Genomic DNA, 25,800 nt, shown 5'->3' on the forward strand with positions numbered 1-25,800 from the left:
TGGTATCTATTAAAGGTAAAAATATTTCCTCAATGTCATCAATTCTACAAAGCTTTTTAGATACTCTCGAAAATTGGTCCAACTTTACAGGTTTTCAATTTTCAGTAGAAAAATCAATATGAGTCGTATTCTCTTCAAGCTCCTTGCCACAACCTCCTAACCTAAGAATGTATGAGAAACAGCTGAAATTTAGAGATCACCACAAATTCTTGGGTTTAATCTTCGATTCAAAGTTAACATGGAAAAATCACATCTCAGAACTCATCCTTTCCTGCAATAAAAGATTAAATGTTTTAAGATCTCTCTGTAATAAAAACTGGGGCTCAAACCAATCCACTCTACTCCTCCTGTATAAATCTTTAATACGTTCTAAGCTAGATTATGGAGCAATTGCCTATTCCACTGCTAATAAATCTCTACTGAAATCATTAGATATTATTCATAATAAAAGCCTTAGATTAATCTTAGGGGCTTTCCCAACTACACCTGTATCCAGTATTTATGCTCTTTTAGGAGAACCATCGCTACATCACCGCCGCATGTACCTCGCTCTATCACATGCAGCCTCAGTCGCGGGCAATACTTCAAAGCCAATACATCAAAACACTTTTACAAATAAATATTTAAACTTATTTCAAGATATTCGCTATACTAAAAAACCATATTACGAAAGAATTAAATCCATTCTTCAAAACCTAAACATTAATTTTCCGGAGGTTTTCTCCTCGGATATTAAATACCCCGAGCCTTGGCTGATCGATATACCAACTTGCGATGCATCTCTAGAGTATTTAGATAAATCTAATACACATCATTCTCTAATCCGGTCCAAGTTTGAGGCTCTCATAAATAAGTACCCCGACTACCATAAAATCTACACAGATGCATCTAAATCCGAAGACGGAGTGGGGGCATCAATCGTTTCTTCAGAAAACAATCTTTTTTTCCGTTTACCCCCAGCATGCAGCACATAGTCAGCTGAACTGTATGCCATATACCGTGCTGTGAAACTTCTTAACGAGCTTACACTCACAAAAGCCCTGATTATAACAGATTCCCTTAGCTCTTTAAATTCATTAAAACACATTTTTCCAAAACATCCTTTTGAAAAGTTGCTAAAATACCAGCTTTCCCAAGCTCATGAACATGGAAGAAGCATCCAATTTTTATGGGCTCCCTCACACGTCGGAATAACAGGAAATGAAGAAGCTGACAGGATTGCACGAGAGGCAATTTTAAGTGATTTGTCGGAGCCGATAGACAAGTGTGTTTCCAGTGACTCAAAAGCTTATTTTAAAAATAAAGTGTTGTGTTTGTGGCGAAATGAGTGGTCTCAAACTAATTCCAATTTAAATAAAATCAAAAATAATGTGTCTCAGTGGTTTCCATCGTCGCGCAATAGACGAGAACAAATTGCGGTTGCGCGTTTACGTCTAGGACATATCAGATTAACGCACTCCTACCTTTTCACAAAGAAAAATCCACCTATATGTGATCAGTGTAACGTCCGATTAACAGTCGAACACTTGTTAACAATTTGTAGTAAATATGACCAAGAAATACAGCGCTACAAGATCCCAAACGCTATACCACAGGCTCTAGGGCAAAACTGTTCCTGTGACAATATAGTGAATTATCTCAGATCCATAAATATTTTGTATAATCTGTAGGTGTTTAACTTAGTTATTTATATTTTGTTCCGTCGCTAATAACCTTTTGGTGGATGCGACATCTTTTTCTAATAAAAAAAAAAAAAAAATTCGCTAAGACACTTTAAATCAATTTCTATCTGAAACAACATGCTACGAAACCAGAAGTAAATGATGAATGAGACAATTCGAAAACGTGTATTGAGAAGCAGCTTCTGAGATCCTAACAAGAAGAAGAAAATAAGGAGCAGGGAAGAAGAATACAATGACAATGAAATCAAGTGAAAAATGTAGCAATTGAAAAAATCATAAGTACTTGTAAAAATCTAGCAATGAGTGGTGGAAAGAATCTATTTAGATGTAATATTACAAAGGATACATTTACAAATGTTTTTATTATAACAATATTATTTTAACGTTCCATAAAGGAAAAAGGAATTAATGTCTAAGGTGGTACAGCTGTTTTACAAAAAGATCGTATTCTACATTCGATAAAAGTAATACTATAATTATAACCATTATTGCTACTGGTGCATACACATTTTCATTACTGTTACACACTTGAAAGCCTACAGCAACCAATCTAGCTTTCGTAAATAACTTTCCGTTCACGTCTTTTCCAAAACACCCACTTTGGGTCTATTACACTCACATGTTCTAGCTGTTTCACTAAAGTCCATGTGTTGTTTTTTTCCAGTGACTGAAGTTCATCGGCGATTGCTTGTTTTCATTCCACGTCTTGACTACTTCAGTGAAGGTCTCAAGAAGATCATCAAGAAAATATCCTACTGATAAATCTGCTAGAAGATTTTTCTGAATTATAGTCGTAATTGTAGTCTTCAAGATATGTTGGTCTCTTTTTATTTCTTGTACTTCTTCTGTTTTCGTAAAATCATCATCATCATCATCATTAATGGCGCTACAACTCTTCGTGAGTCTTTGCCGCGAAAGACTCACGTAAAAGACTTCGTAAAATCCTTCAACTAATTCTTCTTCTTCTTCTTGTGTACTTTCTAGTTCAGTGATTCGTTCTGGAGTATTTTTCACTATACTTTCAGTTTGAATTTGGGCATTCTCAATAAGTCTTTTGCAATTGAGTTTTATACATAATATTATATATTACATAATAAAATATTAATTTTATTTTTACATACCTAAATATAGTATAGTCTTGGATCCAGACCCTCGCTTTCTTTCGAGAGTTTCTTGTTCCCTCCATTTTTTATTAATAGAAAAACTGTGGTTCTGCTTATATTATAATGTTTTGCTGCCTCTGATAGTACCCAGTTATCTTTTAATTCGGTTACAATTCTTGCTTTAATATATTGTTGAGTTAAGTCGTTTATTTAATTTCTTAATAATAATAAAAATAATAATGGCAACCCTATTTTATGTAAAAACTATCATTTATATACTCTTTAATAAAATTTAAAATTAAGACCTTAATAATTATTACAATTTATAAATTAACATACGTAATCAATTGTTTGTTGTGTGTTTATTTTATTACTTGTCTGTCATAATAAATATAATATAATGTCAGGCCAATCAGATACACTGCTAAAAATGATCAAATCTTACTAAGAGTCGTATCATTTTTGTTAGGAACCAGCTGTACAATGTTTCTCGTCCATCTTTCGTTGTTTTGTCCTACTCGGCTCCATTTCATTTGCACAATTCGTCCAATTACAGCTTCCACCTTCGTCCTACTTTGCTTGTTCTCATTTCGTATGTTCTCTCAAAGAACTCCTAACCTCCTCCTAACATAGCTTTCATTGTATTCATTACACTTTTCGATAAGTGTCCGTATTATGGATCCGTCCGAATGGATGTCTGATGAGATCATAGATCTGATGGATGAAAGACGTAAATTCAAGAATAAAAATGCAGAAAGATACCAGCAGATCCACAAAATCATAAGAACGAAAATTCGAGAAGCCAAAGAAAAATGGTTTTCCAACGAATGCAAAGAAGTAGAACAATACGAACGGAAATACGACAGTTACAATATGCACAAAAAAATAAAATCAATGACAAACAGGAGGAAATTCAATAAGTCACACAACAGCATAAAAGATAGCGATGGAAATCTTATCTCGGAACCATCAACGATCTTAGAAACATGGAAATCATACATAGAAAAATTATTTGCATCTGACAGTAGTGATGATCACCTATATGGAGAAGGAGAACTTAAATCGGAGATAGAAGATGCCATTGTAGCACTAAAAAACAATAAGTCAACAGGTCCGGACAATGTACCCTGCGAAATATTAAAGATCCTATGTAAATCAGACAAACAGTTCCTTGATAATCTAGTTGTACTCTTTAACAACATATATAATAGCGGTAAAATCCCGGAGAACTGGCTACAGTCAACATTTATTACAATCCCGAAGAAACCAAATGCCCAGATCTGTAATGATTACCGGCTTATAAGCTTGATCAATCATGTCACTAAAGCGTTCACTAAGATCATTTATAGAAGAATATATGATAAATGTGAGTCAAATATCGATATATCGCAGTTTGGTTTTCGGAAAGCACTTGGAACCAGAGAAGCAGTTTTCGCTCTCCAGGTGCTTATACAGCGGTGTAGAGACGCTGATAAGTACGTGTATTTGTGCTTTGTGGATTTTAGAAAAGCATTTGACAATGTCAATCATGAACAATTGATGGATATTCTGCGAAAGACAGGTATTGACGACAAGGACATTCGAATTGTGGCAAACCTAAATGGGGTCAAACAGCAAGAGCAAAAATTGGCAACGAACTCACTAGAAGGGAGCAGATCAAAAGAGGTGTCCGTCAGGGGTGTATCTTATCCCCACTCCTATTCAATATTTATTCCGAGGAAATATTTAACAAATGTATGGAAAATACAAATTAGGGCATAAAAATAAACGGCGAGTTAACGAACAATATAAGATATGCCGACGACACGATGATCCTTACCAGTACCATAGACGAATTACAACAGGTAATGGAAAGAGTTTATTCAGTTAGTGAGGAATACGGCCTGAGCCTCAACATCAAGAAGACAAAGTGGATGCTGATAAGCAAAAAGCAACAACCTGCTCGACAATTACGGATAAGTAACATACTAATTGACCATGTAGAATCTTATGTGTACCTTGGCACCAACGTAAATGCAAAATGGGAACAGGCCACAAAAATTAAGGCGAGAATAGAACGAGCTAGAGCAGCATTTGACAATATCAAAAAGCTCCTCATAAGCAAGGATTTGTCTCTTTCCCTAAAAATACGTCTAGTTAAATGCTACATCTTTCCGATCTTACTATATGGTATGGAGGCCTGGACGCTGACAGAGACGCTCACGAGAAAACTAGAAGCATTCGAAATGTGGGTGTACAGACGCATTCTTCGTATATCCTGGACCGAACATAGAGGTACTCCAAAGAATCGGAAATAGTGAGCACAATCAAACAAAGAAAGCTTGAATATCTAGGCCACATATTGAGACACGATAAGTACCGTCTACTGCAATTGATTGTCCAGGGGTAGACAGTAAGCGTGGACCAGGCAGGAGAAGACACTCGTGGCTCCAAAATCTGCAGAAGTGGTTCGGGCTCACATCGGTCGAACTATTCAGAAGCGCCGCAAACAAGATCAGAATTGCCATGTTGATAGCCAACATTCGCAACGGACAGGGCACTTGAAGAAGAAAAAGAAGTCCGTATTATGGTCAATTGCATAATAGTAGTAATATTTTCTAGTTAAATGTAATCTCTGTGTGTCAAGAAGACAGTTACATTTATTATTTAAAATTTGAAAATTTTGTTTCGTAACTTATGAATTTTGCCAAAATAATTTTTAAATTAAAAAAATCCTTTTAATTTGAAATTAAAATTTTGTTACCTTTTATTTTATTATCATTTTCATAATGTCTATCAGTGTAGAAATATTTTACAAAAGAATAAAACAATTTCTACAATTTTTCGAGATTCGAGATTTTCGAGAAACTCGAGCTCAACATATTGTCTCGTCTTGAAACTTAATACAAAAGTCTTGTGTTACGATAAATATCATGGCCTAAAATAACCGTAAATATATTATGACTAATTCTGTTTTGTTGTAGAAATTTCGGCGAAGGATCTAGACCCAAATTATGATGAATCATCCGACTAGAGGTTTCCAGGTAGGCCGAATGAGACTGGTCTGAGCTTCTGGTTACTTCGATGGGAGATCGCCGACGTTCTCGAATAACAGGATTTCATATATAATAACGGAACTTTAATTGAAGGGGTCAGTTAATTTTGAAGACGCGCTCGCGATTTTAATTGTTACGTTCGCCTATATAAATTATGTATTATTCGTTAAATAAATTGATATAAGTTATCGTGTTTTTTAATAAATTAAAATAAGAACCTTTTAATAAAGACATTATAAATTAAATAAAGACATAGCAGTTAAATAAATTCACTACACTTGTTTCGATCTCGTCTCGAATTCAAGACGAGACGAGATTCTTGAAGTCTCGAATCTTGGGGCATCACTAACCGCCATTGTCAGACATCAAGAATTGAGTGAAATCATAAAAACTATAAACAAACATTTAAAATAGTATTTGTAATGGTAAGATATACTAATTAGTACCACTATATTAATTCATAACCAAACACTATAGTTATATTAATGTAGGTAGTTATATCTGGGATTCACATTTCACGTATGTAGTTTTATATTTAAAAATTTCACATTGTCAGCCTCATACGTTAAATATTGTACTTATTTAATTTTAATTTATTTGTAATTACTATTTAAATGGGAATAAGCCACAATTAAAGGTCAAAGTACGTTTATTGACGTTTCAATTTCCACTTCGGAATTCGTTCTCAAAATGCCGAAGTGGAAATTGAAACGTCAATAAACTTACTTTAAGCTTTAATTGTGGCTTATTCCCATTTAAATAGTAATTGCTTTAAAATGCCACAAGAAAATAGCTTCAGAACAATATTAATTTATTTAGGTAATATAAAAAATAAGAGAAAGGCAAAAAATTACAATATGGTTTTTCGTATTTCCAGGATACATTCCGTGTGCTAAAATGTAGAGATTTTAGATACATATATGTCTTGTTTAAATGTCTTTGATGTTTCCACTCACAGATGAAAAGCGTATTTAAAAATTTTCTATAAAACTAGTTCAAAAAAATTGTTTAATTATTTTTTCAACTACATAAAAGCTTGTAGAAACATTCACTTTTTATTCCAGACTTAAGTAGAGTAAATCTTCTAATACCGAAGCATTAATATTTATATGATTTGATGTAATACTTACAAATTGAAAACTATTTCGATTTGGGTTTTTTCTTGTTTTCTGCGCACTTTATAAACACTTCTAAGCACTGATCATTTAAATCGCAACACCACCTTATATAATTAATATATGAACATAAATTATTGCAAATAACCACTAATTTATATCACAATTTACCATAATCTTTTATGTGCTAAAGGTAAAAAGTTAATACGATTTATTTCTTCGTAGTTGTCTTGGTTGTATGATTGTTTTTCCTTTAAATGGTTGGTTAGATACGAAAGATAAACGAGAACTTTAAACTAATTATTCAGAATATGATGGCGTTTGCTGTTAATATTTTTAGGTGATAATTGGATTCTTATATACATTTCATAGCCGTAGAAAGGGGATTAGGTATATCACAAAGTATTGATTAAAAAGGAATTTGATTTTCTCTACTCTCGAGACTGCGTATTTTTTGTAAAATGTGAACGAATGATATTTGATATTAATTATGGTTAACCCAAAATTACTATATTTCTAGTTAACACTGCCCGCAGTGCTGTTGAGTGGACCGAGTAACTTTATTAGTCCATATCCAAATTTTGCTTCAAAATTAGCATGATACACTGTTTTTAATGAGTTACTATTCATGTATTTTTTTAGAACTCTAAAGCTGTAAATCACTTTACTCAAAGACATACATAACTGGTCAACATGTTTATCCCAACATAAAAAACTGTCAATATATAATCCTAAAAATTTGGTACTGTTGCTAATATTTAAAGTGTCATTATTTACAATAATACTGTTTGGCATATCTGAATGTGCATAATTTGTCTTAAACAAAAGAAGATCTGTTTTATTTTGATTTAAAACCAACCTATGCATAGAAAACCAGTCTTTAGCTTTCTGGAACTCTAAACTAGCATTAACGCTTAGAACAGACATGTCTTTACCACTGACTAAAATGTTTGTATCATCTGCATAATTTGTTATGCTGGAAGTAGTATTAGCCACTAGACCATGAAGATCATTGATATAGATCACAAACAGTAAAGGACCAATCACACTTCCTTGTGGTACTCCAATATTGACAGTGCTTTCAGATGAGATGCCTATTTCAGTGTTTTTATGTATTTTTACTAAATGTCTCCTATTTGCCAAGTAGGACTTAAACCAGTTCAATGCTGGTCCACGTATACCATATTTCTCCACTTTATCAAATAATAGGTCATGCACTAAACAGTCATATGCCTTTGATAGGTCCAAAAAGAGACCCAAAGCCATATGTCCAATCTCAGTACATTTCAAAATATCCCAGACAAATTGAAAAACCGCAGTCTGAGTTGATTTTCTCTGTTGATAACCATGCTGATTTGCACTAATAATATGACATTTTGTTAAAAATTCTGTTATCCGCCTATACATAGTCATTTCTAAGATTTTTGAAAAGGAACATAGAAGGCTAATTGGTCTATAGTTATTAATTAATTTAGGATCACCCTTTTTGTAAACAGGTGTTACTATGGCAGTTTTCAGGCATTCAGGAAATACACCAGATTTTAGTGAATTATTTATGATTGTAGTGAGAGGATTCACTATCTCCTTTATACAAAGTTTAAGGATTTTAGTGGGTATTTCATCAATTCCACAACTCATTTTGTTTTTTAAATTTTTAGTTATATCCATAATTTGTAAATATGTTTTGTGCATTTCATTGTGAGTTAAATTAATTTAGATAAAGAGTTCAATCGAATTGAATTCAGTCGGATACCATCGTGAGGGGAATTAAAATCAATTTCAACAATTCTCGAATACTGGTTTTTTTCACTTCAAATTTTTTTCAGAGAATTGGTGATTACCGTCAATATTAATATTTCCATCCGTCGTTATTTTCACGTCGTTATTTGCCATAATATTTACAATCTGCTTCCCATTTAATCCAAAAGATCTTTGGGAAAATCCGGATCCGAAAAGATCCGGACATTCAATTCACACCAAACGTGTAGAATGAGGCATTGATTTTGATTGAAGACATATGTTTGGCAATAACTAACAAGGCACTGGTACAACTGAGAATGCCTGCTCCGAACCGACCAGCGAACGACCTTTTCGATCGTGATTTGCAATAAGAAAAACACTTTGATTCTGACGAACTGGGAACATTTGTTCATAGAAATCTTCCAAAGTTGGGTCAAGAACAACACATTACGTATGACAGAAATATGCGTGCAATTATGCGGTATTACAGGCAAGACTTTTCTTTTTTTACCCATTTTGGCAACCATACGATCACAAAATAATATTGCGCTGACCATTACATCATCTGAAATTGCGGTAACTTTTTTGGATGGTGGCCGAATAGCACATTCAGCATTGAAACTGTCATTGGAATTGCAAAACACTGAGGCACTAACATTCAACATCAGTAAAAACTCTGTAATAGGAAAAGTACTTCAAACGTACTTCAAATTATCATATGGGACGAATGTACAATATCTCACAAGAAAGCATTGGGAGCGCTTGTTCGTACACTGCGAGATTTAAGAGGAAACGCACGGATCTTCGGTGACGTACTTGCGCACATTTTATTGTCTAGTGATTTAAGATCAAATACTGCCGGTTATTCCACGTTCAATACCTGCTGATAAACTTAATGCATGTCTCAAATTATCAGTTTTATGGCGTTATTTACAGAAATTAACTTTGAAAACCAACATAGATGTACAACTATAACGGGATCCATTGGCTGCAAATTGATGAATTTATGCAATGTAACACCTTGCCAGCAAACTTCTGTAAGGTCACAGAAAGCATAGATAAATCGGTACAAAAAGTTTTCTCAAATATTACACCTAACTATAAAAATCATCAGTGGCTCAGTACCTACGCGTACTATATACGCAGCCAAAAACATCGATGTCAATAATATCAACTTCATTATTCACAATAGAATACCTGGCGACACGACAACATATAAGTCCATTGATACTGTTGACTAAGTTGCCAACTATCCAACTGAATTCTTGAATTCGCTTGATTTGACAGGCATGCTACCGCACGTTCTTACATAGAAAATTGACGCACCCATCATTCTTCTTCGAAACGTAAATCCACCACAACTTTGCAATGGAACCAGACTCTGAGTCAAGAAAATGAAGAACAATGCTATCGAGGCAACATTTACTAATGCTATTTTACTAATTAATTTATACATTAAAATAAAACACCTATAAACATACAACTTCAATCATTTTGAAAATTGGAGTTTATAGACTTTGTTGTTAATGGAACTTTCGTCAATATCTGAACTCTCAAAAATGCTTAATATTATAAAACTGAACCGCCTTCTAACAAGGAAAGAATAAATATTGTAACGAAATAGCCCACCTCCGATGCGTGGTACGTGTCACAATTTTTAGAAGGATAATTCTAGAATATACAATCGATGTCGTTCTCAATAGCACCTGCCTGCGAGGCTCTTCCGACGAGGCGAATAGATATGGACTACTCCAGATGATTCTCGAATAAAACTTTTGGTATAAATATATATATATATATATATATATATATATATATATATATATATATATATATATATATATATATATATATATATATATCAATGGTATTCCGGATTTCACTCCGCGTTAAATGTTGTTGGTTTTGATAAAAACCATTTTGACGACGTTTCGGCAAGATCTCACTTGCCATTTTCAAGTCTCTCTGGATGGTCTGCTTCTTGTCGATGTTCGAGTGGAAGTTGACTTGAAAATGGCAAGTGAGATCTTGCCGAAACGTCGTCAAAATGGTTTTTATCAAAACCAACAACATTTAACGCGGAGTGAAACCCGGAATACCATTGATATAACATACAGCTCCCGCGAAAATATCAAAACTAACATATATATATATATATATATATATATATATATATATATATATATATATATATATATGTATATATTGTAGCATATTTAAAAACGCTACAGTAGGAGTCAGGTGTGGGGTTTATGCAGAGCTGGAGAGTCCTGTAGATTTTGCCATACTGGGCCTTCATGTACAGTTGCTGATCGGGACGTTCAGATCTAAGAGGGGAGCAGTGTAACGAAATAGCCCACATCCGATGCGTGGTATGTACGTGTCACAATTCTTAGAAGGACGAATCTAGATTATACAATCGACTTTTTTGATTTATTTATAATAAATATTAATAATATTTAGCGAACAGAACGAGAAAAAAAACATGTATTACAACATGAAGGTAACAGGTTAGCGACTAAACGTTAAAAGTCGGAGGCACGTCTGTTAGATAGATAGTAACACTTTGACAATGTTACCAACTACATTAGAAGCTCCAAATTTTTAAAAGAATATTTAGAATATTGTTTTTAATATTCAATAAAGCTTATGAAAGTAATGTGGGTATCTCGAGGATGATAAGCAACGAATTAGTGTTTAACATACCCAAGTAACGAGGCATCAGGTCCCTCGGAGACGATTTCCGTCATGATATTTGTGTTCAGAGACCCCAAAACCCACTTAGTGACGAGTTTGCACTGATTTTGTATTGAATTTCCATAAAATTCCAGTAGAGCAGGCCTATTGTGGGCACCAAGAGCCCCGGAGACCATGCGCCGTCATAGTATTCGTGTTTAGCGACCCCAAAAACCCACCGCGTAGTAATATTGAACTCATTTTTCGTCAATTATTTCCGAATTAAAAATTTATAATTTAATTTAATACAATTCAGGTTTCATTTCGACATCATCACTTTAGTTCATAAAATATCCTAACGTTTTTACGAATCCAATGCAATAAGTTTCATTGAGTTCCATCCCACTGCAAAAAATTTATAGGTTTTCGGCTTTTTACTGCTTTATTTCCTCGCATAAACAGGTTACTTTTTGTACACACTGCATTATGCATATAACAAGGTGATTCTGTTGACACTAAGGATTTTGCTAAACAAATTGGTAAATTCAACAATCTATTTTAACATGTTTTTAATTATTTAAACAAGAAAGGAACACATTGAAACTTTTTCTATTTTCTATAAACACGGATGTCAGTAAAATAAAAAATAAAGATTATATGTACTGCAAATAAATTCTAATGATCTAATGACGTATATATGATTATGATTATTTAAACAATATAGACTACAGAACTAATTATATTAGTGCTAATTTGCTTATGCTCTACTAGTTTACAAACTAGGTAGAATAAAAAATAGTAATATTAGAAAAATCCAAAGCTGCAACCAAATTAATCTCTAAAAGACCATTAAAGAGAGTAAATTGCAATTATTTTACTTTTATATTTAAATGTCTTTGTATTACAGTTATTTCTATGCATAAAATGTCGTATCATCATAAAAAAATCATAAAAAATGGGAAAAATCGCTTCTCGTTTATTTGTCTAACACCTTTATAAAATCTGAATTTATTTGCAGCAAAATACAAAAATGCATACGAAAGCTGAACTCTTTACCTTTAAAACGCATCTTGATTTTGTTGATAGGTCGCTTGAATCAAAAGATATCGAATTTTTACAGTCGAGCTGATACAAATTTTATTGAACATTGATTCGCGCGCGTAACTGACATTCAAAATCGACGGTCGCTTCAAGCGTTATATGTAAGAGAACGGTTCATTCTATACAAAAAGTGCTAATAGACATTTTTTTTAAATTATCTTTTTTTCATTTTTTTATTTAAAATAATTTTTACAGATTCTTGGTAAATCGATTTTTTTGCTTTTTTACCCCCTACGAGAGGAGTCGGGGGTAAAAGTAGTAAACATTTTTGCATCATTTTTGGGTCCCAAAATTAATATTCTCGGCAGAATTAGGCAGGAGTAAAGCAGACGAACATGGTGATAATTTAGTTTTACTTATTTAGTAGTTTCTTTTAACGATTTTTCCTTAAAACTATTCAAAGAAAATCGCTGCGTGGTAAATAACTCATAAGTCATCTTACGATTTTTTTGATTTTTATATATCTCTGTTTTTTTCTATTGAGATGATCTTTAATTTAATCATAGATGAAGTTCATGGTCTCTGGAGTAAACCAGAGTGGTTAAAACCCCAAGAGATAAATAGCAGAAGAAGTATCGATCAATCGACGAATAGGGCATTGCTTATAAAGAGGAAGAAGAATAAAACTGTGAAAACTGAAAATTATAAAATTGGATGGTGTATTTTAGAAAAATTTGTTATTTAAGAAATCAAAAGGAAACTAAATATTATTTTGTATGAGATTAAACTGCAATAAAAATACATTGACCGCCAAAAAAAGTGGCTACCCTTTAAATTTCCAAAGATAAAAATTCATTGGTTTATAATTTTCAGTTTTATTTTTCATTCATTCCAGTTTTAAGCACTGCTTTATATTATATACTCAACATCTTTCATTTTTAAAACAAAAAATGGCTATTACTGCTTAATTCCTTAGCATAATTGATTTAATTAAAAGGCTACAAAAAATAGTGTAATCCCCAACCGAATTACAAACAATAAAAATTACGAGTAAACTTATACAAAATTGTCTAATATCAGGTATTGTACCCTAAAACATCAATAACCTTTTGCATGCGATTTGAAAGGGAAATGAAATGAACAAATTTTAAATAAAAACTTGAAGAATGTGTTCATATTCTTTAGGAAGCATGTTTTGAAGTTATGCAAGACTTTTTGGCTGTTCTGGTTAACTTCTAACCCTACGATGAAGTTCATCCCAAAGTTCGATTATACTCAGATCAGGACTGCAAGCTGGCCGTTCTAGAGTATTAATTCCTACTTCCCCAAATACTTTGTCACGATTTTTGCAGTATGCGGCAGTGCATTATCATGTCTAAAGACGAAATTGTCCCCGATAAATGGACCAAATGGAACTACTGCTTCTGCCAAAATATCCTCTATGCACAGGTGAGAATTCAGGGGACTATTGATGATGAAAATAAGTTCAGTTCGAGCTTCAAATGAGATTCCAGCCCAAACCATGACACTACCACCGCCAAATTGGAAAGATCTTCACTATTCTCACCTACATTCACATTTTGAACCTCCTGCAGACGGTTTCTTGTAGAAATTTCAGTGGAATGGCGATTTCTTAAAAGTTTCATCACAATAAAACGGTCATTTTTGCGAGGTAACTCTTCTACGACCGGAACCAGGTCGACGTGAGTATGTACCAGTGTCTATAAAACTAGAGGAACTTAGTTTCCTTGTGGATCATTCCAAAGAGTCATAGGGCACGTTCTTTTTAATTCGCGTAAAAATATGAGCTTTTTGAATAAAAAAACTTAAAATTCCATACTCTATGTGCCAATACAAAAAAGTTATTCAATTTATTTATTAGTTTATAAATACTGAAATTTTTTAATGAAGCATAATTAACTTTTAAACATTAATCAAAATTAATTTTACGTTATTTTCATGATTGTATTTAATAGAACAACTCCTCTTCTCTCATTTAAGCGTCGTAGAAATCCTTCTAGTTTGATTATTTTCTGTTTGTTCATATACTGTTGTTTCATATTGTTCACTACAAAAGCCAAAATTGAAAGTTGTAAAATCTTGTTTTGGAAGAAGTTTTTAAAAATGTATTCCATTTTAAAATTTTTACCTCTTTTTAACGTTTATTAATAAATAAATGCAATAAAAATACTTTCAATACAACTCATTTTAAAGGGTTTCCAATAATAGACATTGTAAAAGAAAGAAAATATGTAAACACAATAATTAAAAAAAAAATTACCGGCGATGTGAGGTCAATAAATGGAAGGGGGTGAGTTTATAAGGTTAAAACAGGTTATACACGATTTCCGGCAAAACTACTAAAAATGAAAAAGTTGAAATGGCAAAGTTGTCGGTAATAAAAGTCTACGAATTTGTATTTACATTTTTTTCACATAACCTCAATATTTATGCGAAAAATTTTTTTTCTTTTTCTTGCACAAAACAAAATTTTTCAAGAAATTTGGTTTTTATGTCCCAAACACGTAATTTTTGTATTAAAAATATTTATTTTGAGGTTATTTGAATTTTTCGCATAAATTTTGAGGTCATTTTAAAATGTGTAAATACAAAATGTAGATCTTTTTATTACTTCATCATCATTAGTAACTCGACAACCCTTTCTGGGTCCTGGCTTGTTCTAGGATTTTCCGCCATTCTGTTCTGTTCCTTGCTTTGTTTTTCCAGTTGGTAATCTTAAGTGTTTTCAGATCTTGTTTCATTTGTTCCATGTATCTAAGTTTGGGTCTTCCCTTTGACCTTCTCCCTACTGGTGTTTGCCTCATTATATGTTTTGGTGTTTCAGTCTCCAACATCCTTTCAACATAGCCCATCCAGCGCAGACGTCCGATCTTAATGGATGTTATGACCTCGGGTTCATTGTATGCTGTGTATAGATCAAAATTATATCTTCTGCGCCATATGTCATTTTCTTTCACCAGCTAATATATGTGTCTAAGGATTTTTCGCTTAAACGTACCTAATAGGTTCACATCGCTTTTCGACAGTGTCCATGTCTCTGATCCATATACAAGGACCGGTTTTATCAGGATTTTTATTACTTACAACTTTGTAAATAATTTTGTGTCCATGGGACTTCTAGTTTTGCCGGAATTTAAACTCAAAAACTCACTCCCTTCCACCTCTCGACCTCAGATCACCCGTAAATTATTTTTCCTTTAATTTTGGTTATATTTTAACCATTTTCCATTGGGTTCCATTCTGTTACCATTTTTAGTGGTAACATATATAAATGGTATATAAAATTTAATGGTTTTAACTTACAGACGAAAATTATAAAAATCAGACACTTAAATTGTTAATACATAAAAATATACGGAAAAATTTGGATAATTTACATAAATTTTGTTATTCTGTCCATATAGAACCTAAACCAAATGTTAGATAGTAATAATTACAGCGATGGTTTTGATCAATTCTCGTTTTCCTAGTCCATAAAAATCTAAATTAACAATAAATTATTTTATAATACATCTGTTTTTATTTTTATATAATGCAAGTTGTGCATTATTTCTTGTAAATTTATATATTGATAATTAAAATTTTATTTATATTTCTGTTTTTAATTTAATTTTACTAAAAAAAGTATTGTAAGTATTATTGAAGACCTATTAGGTTTACCTATTAAAATAATAATAAAGACTTATTCAAATATGACCAACATTACTTTTTTTAAAAGATATTTTTTAACAAAAGCACGCCAAAAATAAAGTAAATAACCAAATTAAATTATTTAAACAGTAAAAATATAATTTTCGATGTTTTTTTCAATAAAAAATAATTAATGAACCACAAAAAAACTCACCTGGCGCTTGTTAACCCGCGCACACACTATATTGTTAGTAAACTAAATGACACTTCTGAAAGATAATGCTATCAAGCCGGAGCACCTTCACCTAGTGCCCCCTACTAAAGGCGATTCAATTCTGACTGTGCGAGCTCAAGTTCAATCATTTAATATATCACGGTGGTGGAGTACCTACGTCGATAGGTTTGTGTACATAACGTCCTCTGTAATTGATTAGATGGCATACGGTGTACACACAATATGAACTCAATGTCAATTAAACAATACTTTAAAAGTACTATATTATTGCACAACAACAACAATTCGCAATTCGGAAAATATTGTTCGTAAATAGACAAAGAGGCGCACCTTGCTAATACAGAATTATTGCATCTAGACAAATATTTTAAATTGATTGAAAGTAAGGGGGAGGATAATAATTGATGGAATCTACCAACACTTGCTTGATCAATACTTTGTTTAAAAAATAAAATACTAATTTGGCAAAGAAAAATTTCACGTAATTTGATGAAAACTTACGTCTTTATTATCCACAAGGAAAATCAAATTCCTGTAGTTGACTGTAACATAAATTACAATAAATTTATTTAAAAAAAAATATAGTATATAAAAATATTTTATAAAGAATTTTTTAAATAAAATCTTTTTATTTTCCTTTTTATGTTCCTAACATACTGTAATTTTTTTATTTAAATATTTAATTTCCCCCTTATTTTGAATTAATATCGAAAAAGTACCCTAATTTTAAATCGAAAATTCTCACGTAAAATATCTGTTTTTTGAAGATGAAGCTTTTTGTTCGCTGAAATCTCTTCTTTCGTATAAGATTTGTTTATCATTATAAACCGTTTGACCTGTGTATTAAAATTTACCCTTTAATTATTGAAGTTATACTTCTATACTCGCGCTCGACGGTGGAAATTTGCACGGGAGTGAATCGGTGAAATCATTACATATGTAAGATATGAGTAAGAGAGAGACAGAAGATATATTTTCTCTCTTTCTCTCTCGAGAATAAAAATGTTCCTTTTGTATATATATTTAATATTATACATATAATATTATATATATAATATAATATATATTAATATTATTATTTATGTGATATGTTTTGTATTATTTATTACATGTTCATAATTATTTTATTATTAGACTTCAAAATAATAATTACAATAAATCACTGTATGACCGAGAACTGTCAATTTTAAAATGCGTTAGTGGCATGTCTAATTGGCAAGTTTTTACGTGTTTGGTTCATACGCTGGTATATGTGAGTTCGAATCCCAATATGAATTTCCTTTTTTATTTTTGAAATATTTAAAAACCTCACGTTAATCTTATTAAATATATGTAATATACGCAAAAATGTTAAATTTTAAAATAAAATGAAAATTTACAACATAATCCGAGTTGTTGGTTTTTTATTTTTATCTTCCACAAACATTTTTTGAAGTTATACTTCTATACGCGCGTTCGACGTTGGAAATTGGTACGGGAGTAAATCGGCAAAATCATTATATATGTAAGATATAGGTAAAAGAGAGACAGAAGATATATTTTCTCTCTCGGGAATAAAAATATTCCTTTTGTAAATATATTTCATGTTTATTAAGATTATTATTTTTTTATTAATATTATTATCATGGTAAATTAAACATATGCGTAAGTATGTTATGTATATTGTCATTTGTAAATACTTATGAATATTGAATTTTAATTTGTATTGTATTATTATATTGAATTATGTTGCAGTGTATTGTATTGTATTTTTATAATAATAACAAAATAAACAATGAATTTTACGAAATGTGTAAAAAAATTTTTTTGCATTCAACTCCTTTTATACATATATGAAAATAAAAATATATATTTTCATTAAAATATTGATTTAATCCTTCATTTAGGTACTATACTCCTATTACAGGTCAAATGTTTATATAAAGCAAAGGATGCACCATATACCTATATACCTAATTCTTTTTCTCTTTCTGCTCTTACCTATAGCATTACATATGTAATGATTGTGCAGATTGACTCCCATATAAATTTGTATCGGCGAACGCGTGTATAGAAGTATAACTTCTATCGGCAGTCCCACTAGATTGCCACACCCGTTTTTTTTTTAAAAACGTAAGATCTTATGTATACTACTATAATTAACAACCAAATAATTTAATAAAGTTAATAAGACATCTACAATATTATGGAATAGTATTAGGACCATTTTTAAATGATATGAGCAGGTGCTTATTTATTGCTCTATTAAGATATACTGGAATTACTTACGGAAAGCAATGAAAAAAAATTGTTTCTCGAAATTGTATAAAAAAACTGCACTTATCTTAGCAACTACATTCAAAGTGATATTTTATATTCTGTCAAAAATGTAAGGGATATTCAGAAGGAATTGAAATGAGCAATTAGTATTGAAGATGAGCCTGAATTGGAAGACGTTGTCTCTACAAGAGATATAAAGAAGATCCTGGGAATATGGGAGAAAGTTGCAGAGTTTGTGTATAAAAATCACCCCGAAAAAGTTACAACTAGTCGTGCATCGATGTTGTTCAAGGAAACTTGCCTAACACATTTCCGCAATTTTCTGAAAGGGGAGGAAGAAACAAACGTCCTTGACGTTTTTTTAAACGATCTACAGATGAAAATGAGCAAAGTGTGACGAAAAAACGAAGACCACTGACGAAAATTAAGCGCTTCCGTAAGCACTTCACTTTTTCTTACGTTTTTACAACTATCTATGTATTTTTTGTTACCTATAAATAAATGTTTCTTCTTTTAAATACATTTTTCTTATTTAAAAACACTTGGACTGGAACGGATTAATGGCATTTCAGTTAATTTCAATGGGGAAAATTGCTTTGACATATGAGCAATTTGACATACGAGCAAGATTACAAAACGAATTACACTCGTATGTCGAGGTACCACTGTAATAAGTTAAATTTGAAATTTTTATCTAAAACACGTTTAGCTTGTTGTGCTAGGCAGTTGCTGCGATCAAAGATCAGCTTAAAGCAATTATAGTCATTGAAGAGACATTTATTGAGGCAACTTCGTTTAAAAAATTTACTGTTCTAAGAAATATACTTTTAATTTAAAAAAATATTTCAAAAAATTATTTCTTTTTATTGTTATTTGTCTGTGTCTGTGCATCGGCAGGGCAGTATCCACAAGAGTTTAATGTTCAGATTGGAATTTTGGGAGATCATATTATCGGTCCTTTTTTTCATTGAAGGAAATCTAAAAGCAGTAAAACATAATAAAACATATATATATATATACGAAGACGGTTGCGTTTCGATTTAATTTAAGTCTCTTACCACTCCCTAACACGTGTTTCTGGGTCTACCCGTCATCAGAGAGAGTTTGTAAGAAGACTCAAATTAAATCAAAACGCACCGACTACTCTGGCAATTATAGGAAAAAAATTACCAAAGTATGCTACTAGAGACCTCTAGTGAGGAAATATGAAGTTAAATGTGTCGATAGCAATTAAAGTAAATTGTATACCCAAGCTTAATCAAGCCATTCAGAGCGATGCTGAGAATATTTATATTCCACTATGCATCAACAATTTACCCATATAAATTACCATCATTCTTGTACTCATTGCGTCGAGTAAGGACGATTTTACTTCATATTTCCTCACTAGAGGTCTCTAGTAGCATACTTTGGTAATTGTTTTTCCTATAATTGCCAGAGTAGTCGGTGCGTTTTGATTTAATTTGAGTCTTCTTACAAACTCTCTCTGATGACGGGTAGACCCAGAAACACGTGTTAGGGAGTGGTAAGAGACTTAAATTAAATCGAAACGCAACCGTCTTCGTATATTTATCGTCCTTACTCGACGCAATGAGTACAAGAATGATGGTAATTTATATGGGTAAATTGTTGATGCATAGTGGAATATAAATATTCTCAGCATCGCTCTGAATGGCTTGATTAAGCTTGGGTTTACAATTTACTTTAATTGCTATCGACACATTTAACTTCATATATATATATTTAGATTTAATTTTTGTCGAACATGTAATTAGTACACAAGGTACAATAAAAATGGCCCCCTCGGTCACCAGACTTAACTCCTTTAGAATTTTATTTTTGGGGATTCTAAAGAACAATTTGTATATGAATTCGAGCGAGCCACTAACTTGGAGGAACTGAGATAAAAGATAGGCGAACTTAGCCAAAACATATCAGCAAATGAACTCAACGCCATGAGAAAGGCATTGTATAATAGATTTGGTTTCTGTTTGACACAAACAGAAATAGTTAATGTAGTAAAAATTATATTTGGTTTATAGTTTCTAATGTTTTGGAATTATTTTTAATTTAAGTGGTAGTTTTGCAATTCATTTTTATTCTATTTCATTCTCATAGAAGTAATTTTATTTTTACACCCACTACTTCTAAAAATAGCTAAACCAAAATATGGTTTAGAGATATTTGAAAAATATCAAATAATGTCTTATTTTTATATCTATACACATATGATGCGTGTGATGATATATTGAAGCTTTATTGTAGATATTACTCTCTAGTAAAATTTTCTCCAATATCAAATTTAAAAAAAAATCGTAAAACTGTTTTTGGTAGAAGTTCCGTATTTGTATATTTTTAAAATACTCGCAATATAGTTCAATTTGTGCTTTCTGTTTTAGTCTACTGCTATTTTATCTAATAGTTGCATTTGTTGGCTTTGATTTTGATCCTCTGCGTTTAATAGACTCCAAGTACAACCTGTTTTCCTTCTACATATCTTCTTTGCTTCCCTTTCTTTTGCCAGCCTATGATTTTTTACCTTCTAAATTGAAAACTAAAATAACCTATAATGACCAACTTATAGTTGGTAGATGCAGATCATCAAATTCTTTGTATAGTCCCAAACTAGCACTAGAATTTTCATGATACCGAGGCCTCCTCGAACTGATCATTTCAACTTCAACATCTTTAACATTCTCTTTAATCTTCGTAGATGATTTTTCTGTATAATAGAAAGCATTACGTAAAACCAATATGAAATAGGTTTTTGCATTTGAAATTGTCTTTTGTCAAGCTAGTTTTTACATACATATGCCGTAGATCGTTTCATAACGCATCTTATAGTCGAAATTTAAAATAAGGATTAAAATTTGAAGCAATGTACAGAGGTTTGGAATTTTATACAATCAGTAAACAATACAGGAAAAGACAAAGTACACATACAAACCATAAAACCAAGACAATGGAAAGATCACTATGAAAGCTTGCTGACAGAGACAAGACAAGAATACCTAGCGAACTCCCCAACACAGTCAGTACATATACAAGGAGAGGAAGCGAGGGTAGACATCGAAACAGTAAGGAAGGCTGTAATGACCCTAAAGAATGGTAAATCCACTGGACCTGAGGGAATCTATGCTGAAATGCTTAAGAATGGAACTCATAAACTATTTGAAATATTAACTTATGTGATCAATCAGTGTCTAAATGGACACCCAGTACCAGAACAATGGAGAACGGCATACATGTCCTCAATACACAAAAAAGGTAACCAGCACCCTGAGCAGACTGTATGGACGAATTTTGAGAAATATGATCGAGGAAGAATATAAGCACAATGAAGAGGAAGAACAAAGCGGGTTCCGTGCAGGAAGATCGTGCACCGATAACGTATTTTGTCTTAAACAAATAATAGAAAAAAGATCGGCTAAGAATCTAGAAACTCATATTACTTTTGTAGACCTGCAAAAAGCATATGACAACATCCCCTTAACAAAACTGTGGACAACGTTGAAAAGATCTAACATCAACCACACATTGATAAATGCTGTACAAGAACTATATAGAGACTCAAAGGCACAGATAAAAACAGGAAAATGTCTAACGGAAGAATTCCTGGTTACAAAAGGCTTGCGACAGGGATGCTGTATCTCACCAACCTTATTCAAGATATATGTTGGAGCGGCATTGGAAAGATGGAAAAGAAAGGTACATAGGATGGGTATAGAGCTTAGCAATGAATGTATATATACACTCCAGTTTGCTGATGACCAGGTAGTGCTAGCGACCGACAGGGAAGACATGCAGTACATGCTAAGAAAACTGATAGAAGAATATAACGACTGGGGAATGAATGTCAATACAACAAAAACCAAATATCTTTGTATTGGAAACGAGTCAGTCAGATAACATAGACCTCGAAAACGGACAACATATTTCCTGCTGTCAGAGCTATTACTACTTGGGTGTTGCCTTTGACAATACAGGAACTGATACACGGGAAATAGAAAAACGAATCACTCAAGCAAAGAAAGTCTTAGGATGTCTCAATGGTATACTGTGGAGTAAAGAGATAACGAAAGGAAGGAAATTTAATATATATGAGACCATGATTAAAACTACTCTTCTTTATGGCGCTGAAACATGGAGAATTAGTGAAAAGAACAAAAAGGGAATAGAAGCAGTAGATATGGATGCAATGAGAAGATCTTTAGGTATTTCCAGACGAGACCGAATCAGAAATGATGTAATAAAACAACGTTTGGGAATAGAAGGAAATATAACTCAAGATATAGAGAAGAAACAATTAAGGTGGTATGGGCATGTTCAACGGATGCCAGCATCAAGACTCCCCAAAAAAATAATAGAATGGCAACCGATAGGTCGACAGAAAATAGGAAGACCCAGATTAGAATGGCAACACGGCGTAAACAAGTCCATGAGCGAAAGAAATTTAACAACAAACGACTGCGAAGATAGGAAGAGATGGTGTTTAGGTATCGGACAACGTCGAAAGACGTTCTAAACTGATGTATATATATATATATATATATATATATATATATATATATATATATATATATATATATATATATATATATATATATATTAAAATTTTACATTTAAAATGTTCTTGTCAGACAAATCCAAGATACTACAAATAACTACCAGATTAGCAATATGTAGTAAATAGTTAATATAAACTATAATTATCTTTTTAGATGACCCTTAAGATTATCTGGAAATTTGGGTTTGGGGAAATTTGGAAGTGCCGCGAGATATTGTTTTTAAATAAGTTATTATTAATTTTTTGTGTAATTATAGGTATTTCCACTCTTTCTACATTTTAAATTTAAATTAAAATATTAATTACTAATTTTGTTTTAATAATTGTTTAATTAAACTGACAATGTTATTGCTTTATCAGGTGAAATTATAAAACAAAGTTAATAATAATTAAGATACTCAAAGCGAATAGTGTATTAAGTAATTAAATAATTTAAGTAAGGTTAGTTTAGAAAATTCGTTATATTAATCTAGGAGCAAAGGAGTGAAGTAAACTTAAAGTTTACTTAAATTACCAGCAGAAGCGTTACTGGCAAGTGTGACCTTGCCAATACGTCGTCAACACAATGGTTTTTCTCAAACGGAGAAAGAAAGAAGGGTTTAATACTAGATGGCGAAACGATGAGGAAAAAGATATGGCTAAATTGAAAATTAAAACTATATAGAAAGATAAATTGGCAAATGAAAAGGAATGGGGAAACACAGTAAACCATGCCAAGCGCCCAATAGACTCGAGTTTATTTGTTAATTATATTATATATATATATATATATATATATATATATATATATATATATATATATATATATATATATATATATATATATATATATATATTATATTAATATAACTGTTATAATGTAGTTCTGGAATTGATTCTTATAAAGCTTTCTCAATGTTTTTAATTTTTATTGTGACATTTTTCTTCATTTTATAAAATTCCTAGTTTAAAAATGCCAAAAGACAAGCTTTATTTAACAAAATACATTTTAATATTTTTCTAAAACATTCCTTTCTTCTAGTATATAATTCCGTTACTTATGATATAACAAGAAAACAAGTCCATCAATTTCAACCGCTCCTTTGTTGGGTCTTCAAATATAATTATATTAAAGCCGTGAGATGGATTACAAAATCAAATATAATATAACTAATCTAACTAAGTACCTACAAGAAAAAGCTTTCCTAATAATTATGCAAAGTATACTACGTTATCGATATCGTGTCATGTAATTTGAAAATGATCACTATGGGAATTTTAAAGCGATACATAGTTGTCTACAACGTTTCTTGTGACAATTTTCCGTAAGTTTTAATAGAATCCATAATAGCGTATATATATATATATATATATATATATATATATATATATATATATATATATAACAAGGAACACATTGAAGCTTTTTCTATTTTACACACGGATGTCAGTAAAATAAAAAATAAAGATTATATATGTACTGCAAATAAATTCTAATGATCTAATGACGTATATATGATTATGATTATTTAAACACTATAGACTACAGAACTAATTATAGGAGTGCTAATTTGCTTATGCTTTACTAGTTTGCAAACTAGAATAAAATTAGTAACATTAGACAATAATCCTGCGATATAGGTGCAAGCTAATTAACCTCTAAAAGACTATTAAAAAAAGTAAATTGCAATATGCCGGGTGGATGGATATTATTGACGTGACAACGTCTTAAATTAGGTTGTGGCTCGGAGTCACTCATGAAAAAGTGTAACGCCCGCTCACGTCTGTTACGATGAGTCACCGAACGAGAGAGAGGCCCGCCGGACCGGCGAATGCCTTGCGTCTCTCTCCCACTCAAACATGATCGGTCCGCTGCGCGCGCAGCACTAGAGAATTAGGCGCGTTGAATCGGTGCGTGCTTGTGTCTCTGTCTTTCTCGAGCGTTCTTGGCGTTGGAAAACCGAGAAAGCGTAAACAATAAAGGTAAATAATTGTACACTAATATTTCATTATCGTAAACTATGATTGATTGATTAATTGTTAGATTGACACAAAAGTTGAGAAACTGAGTTTATAGGTTATGTCATACTATTGACAAATGTTGATGGTGTTAAGTAAATTATTAGTTTAAATAACTTTGCAATCAATCGTAATTCAGTCGATTGAGAAGAAACAGCGCGTTTCAACTGCAAACAACTATTGTGCAATTTAATAATATTCATATCAATAAATATTCTACCGAGAAAAAGACGTTGTCACGTAAAATCTTCGCCCGTAAAACCGACTTTACAGGCAACCGATTTTTTTATAATTATTTAACTGATATTTAATTTTTTACTAAAATAACTTTTTATTACAGTGATTTCTATGCATAAAATAACTATTTATGTTTAGCGTGAATAAGTAACAAAAAAACGTTTAAAACAGTGAGAAGTTTGACCCCATTACATATATAAAACAAATCAAATATAAATATCGCTCCGTCCCCTGTCCTGACAATGGAAAACTGAGCAGCCAAAAAGTAATTCGCTTTGCTAAATGTCCTATACTACTTAACATAACTGTATAAATTTAATTCCTGTACTATTGTTCTATAATCTCTGTACTATTGTTATCTAATTTTAATAAACCTCTTAACTTTTAATTTCTTTTAATTCTATATCATATTGAACTGGATACTGTCTTGTTTACTCGCTAAAGGAAAGACCATTCAAAAT

The 25,800-nt window shown here is 31.8% G+C and overlaps 1 protein-coding gene across 2 annotated transcripts in view; it reads right to left on the reverse strand.

The window, feature by feature from the left end:
* LOC140439101 (aminopeptidase N-like) overlaps nucleotides 1-16,415 on the reverse strand; it is a 55,609-nt gene extending 39,194 nt beyond the window's left edge. The window contains exon 1 of one of the 2 annotated variants that reach the window (XM_072528787.1): nucleotides 16,258-16,415. The gene's annotated coding sequence lies outside the window, so the exon portion shown is untranslated. Of the gene's footprint in view, nucleotides 1-6,950; nucleotides 7,213-16,257 lie in introns of those variants that run through there. The other variant, XM_072528788.1, reaches the window with a different exon arrangement.
* Nucleotides 16,416-25,800: the final 9,385 nt, after the last annotated feature.

Source organism: Diabrotica undecimpunctata, chromosome 4, assembly GCF_040954645.1.
Source record: "Diabrotica undecimpunctata isolate CICGRU chromosome 4, icDiaUnde3, whole genome shotgun sequence".
NCBI classification, from domain to species: Eukaryota; Metazoa; Arthropoda; class Insecta; order Coleoptera; family Chrysomelidae; genus Diabrotica; species Diabrotica undecimpunctata.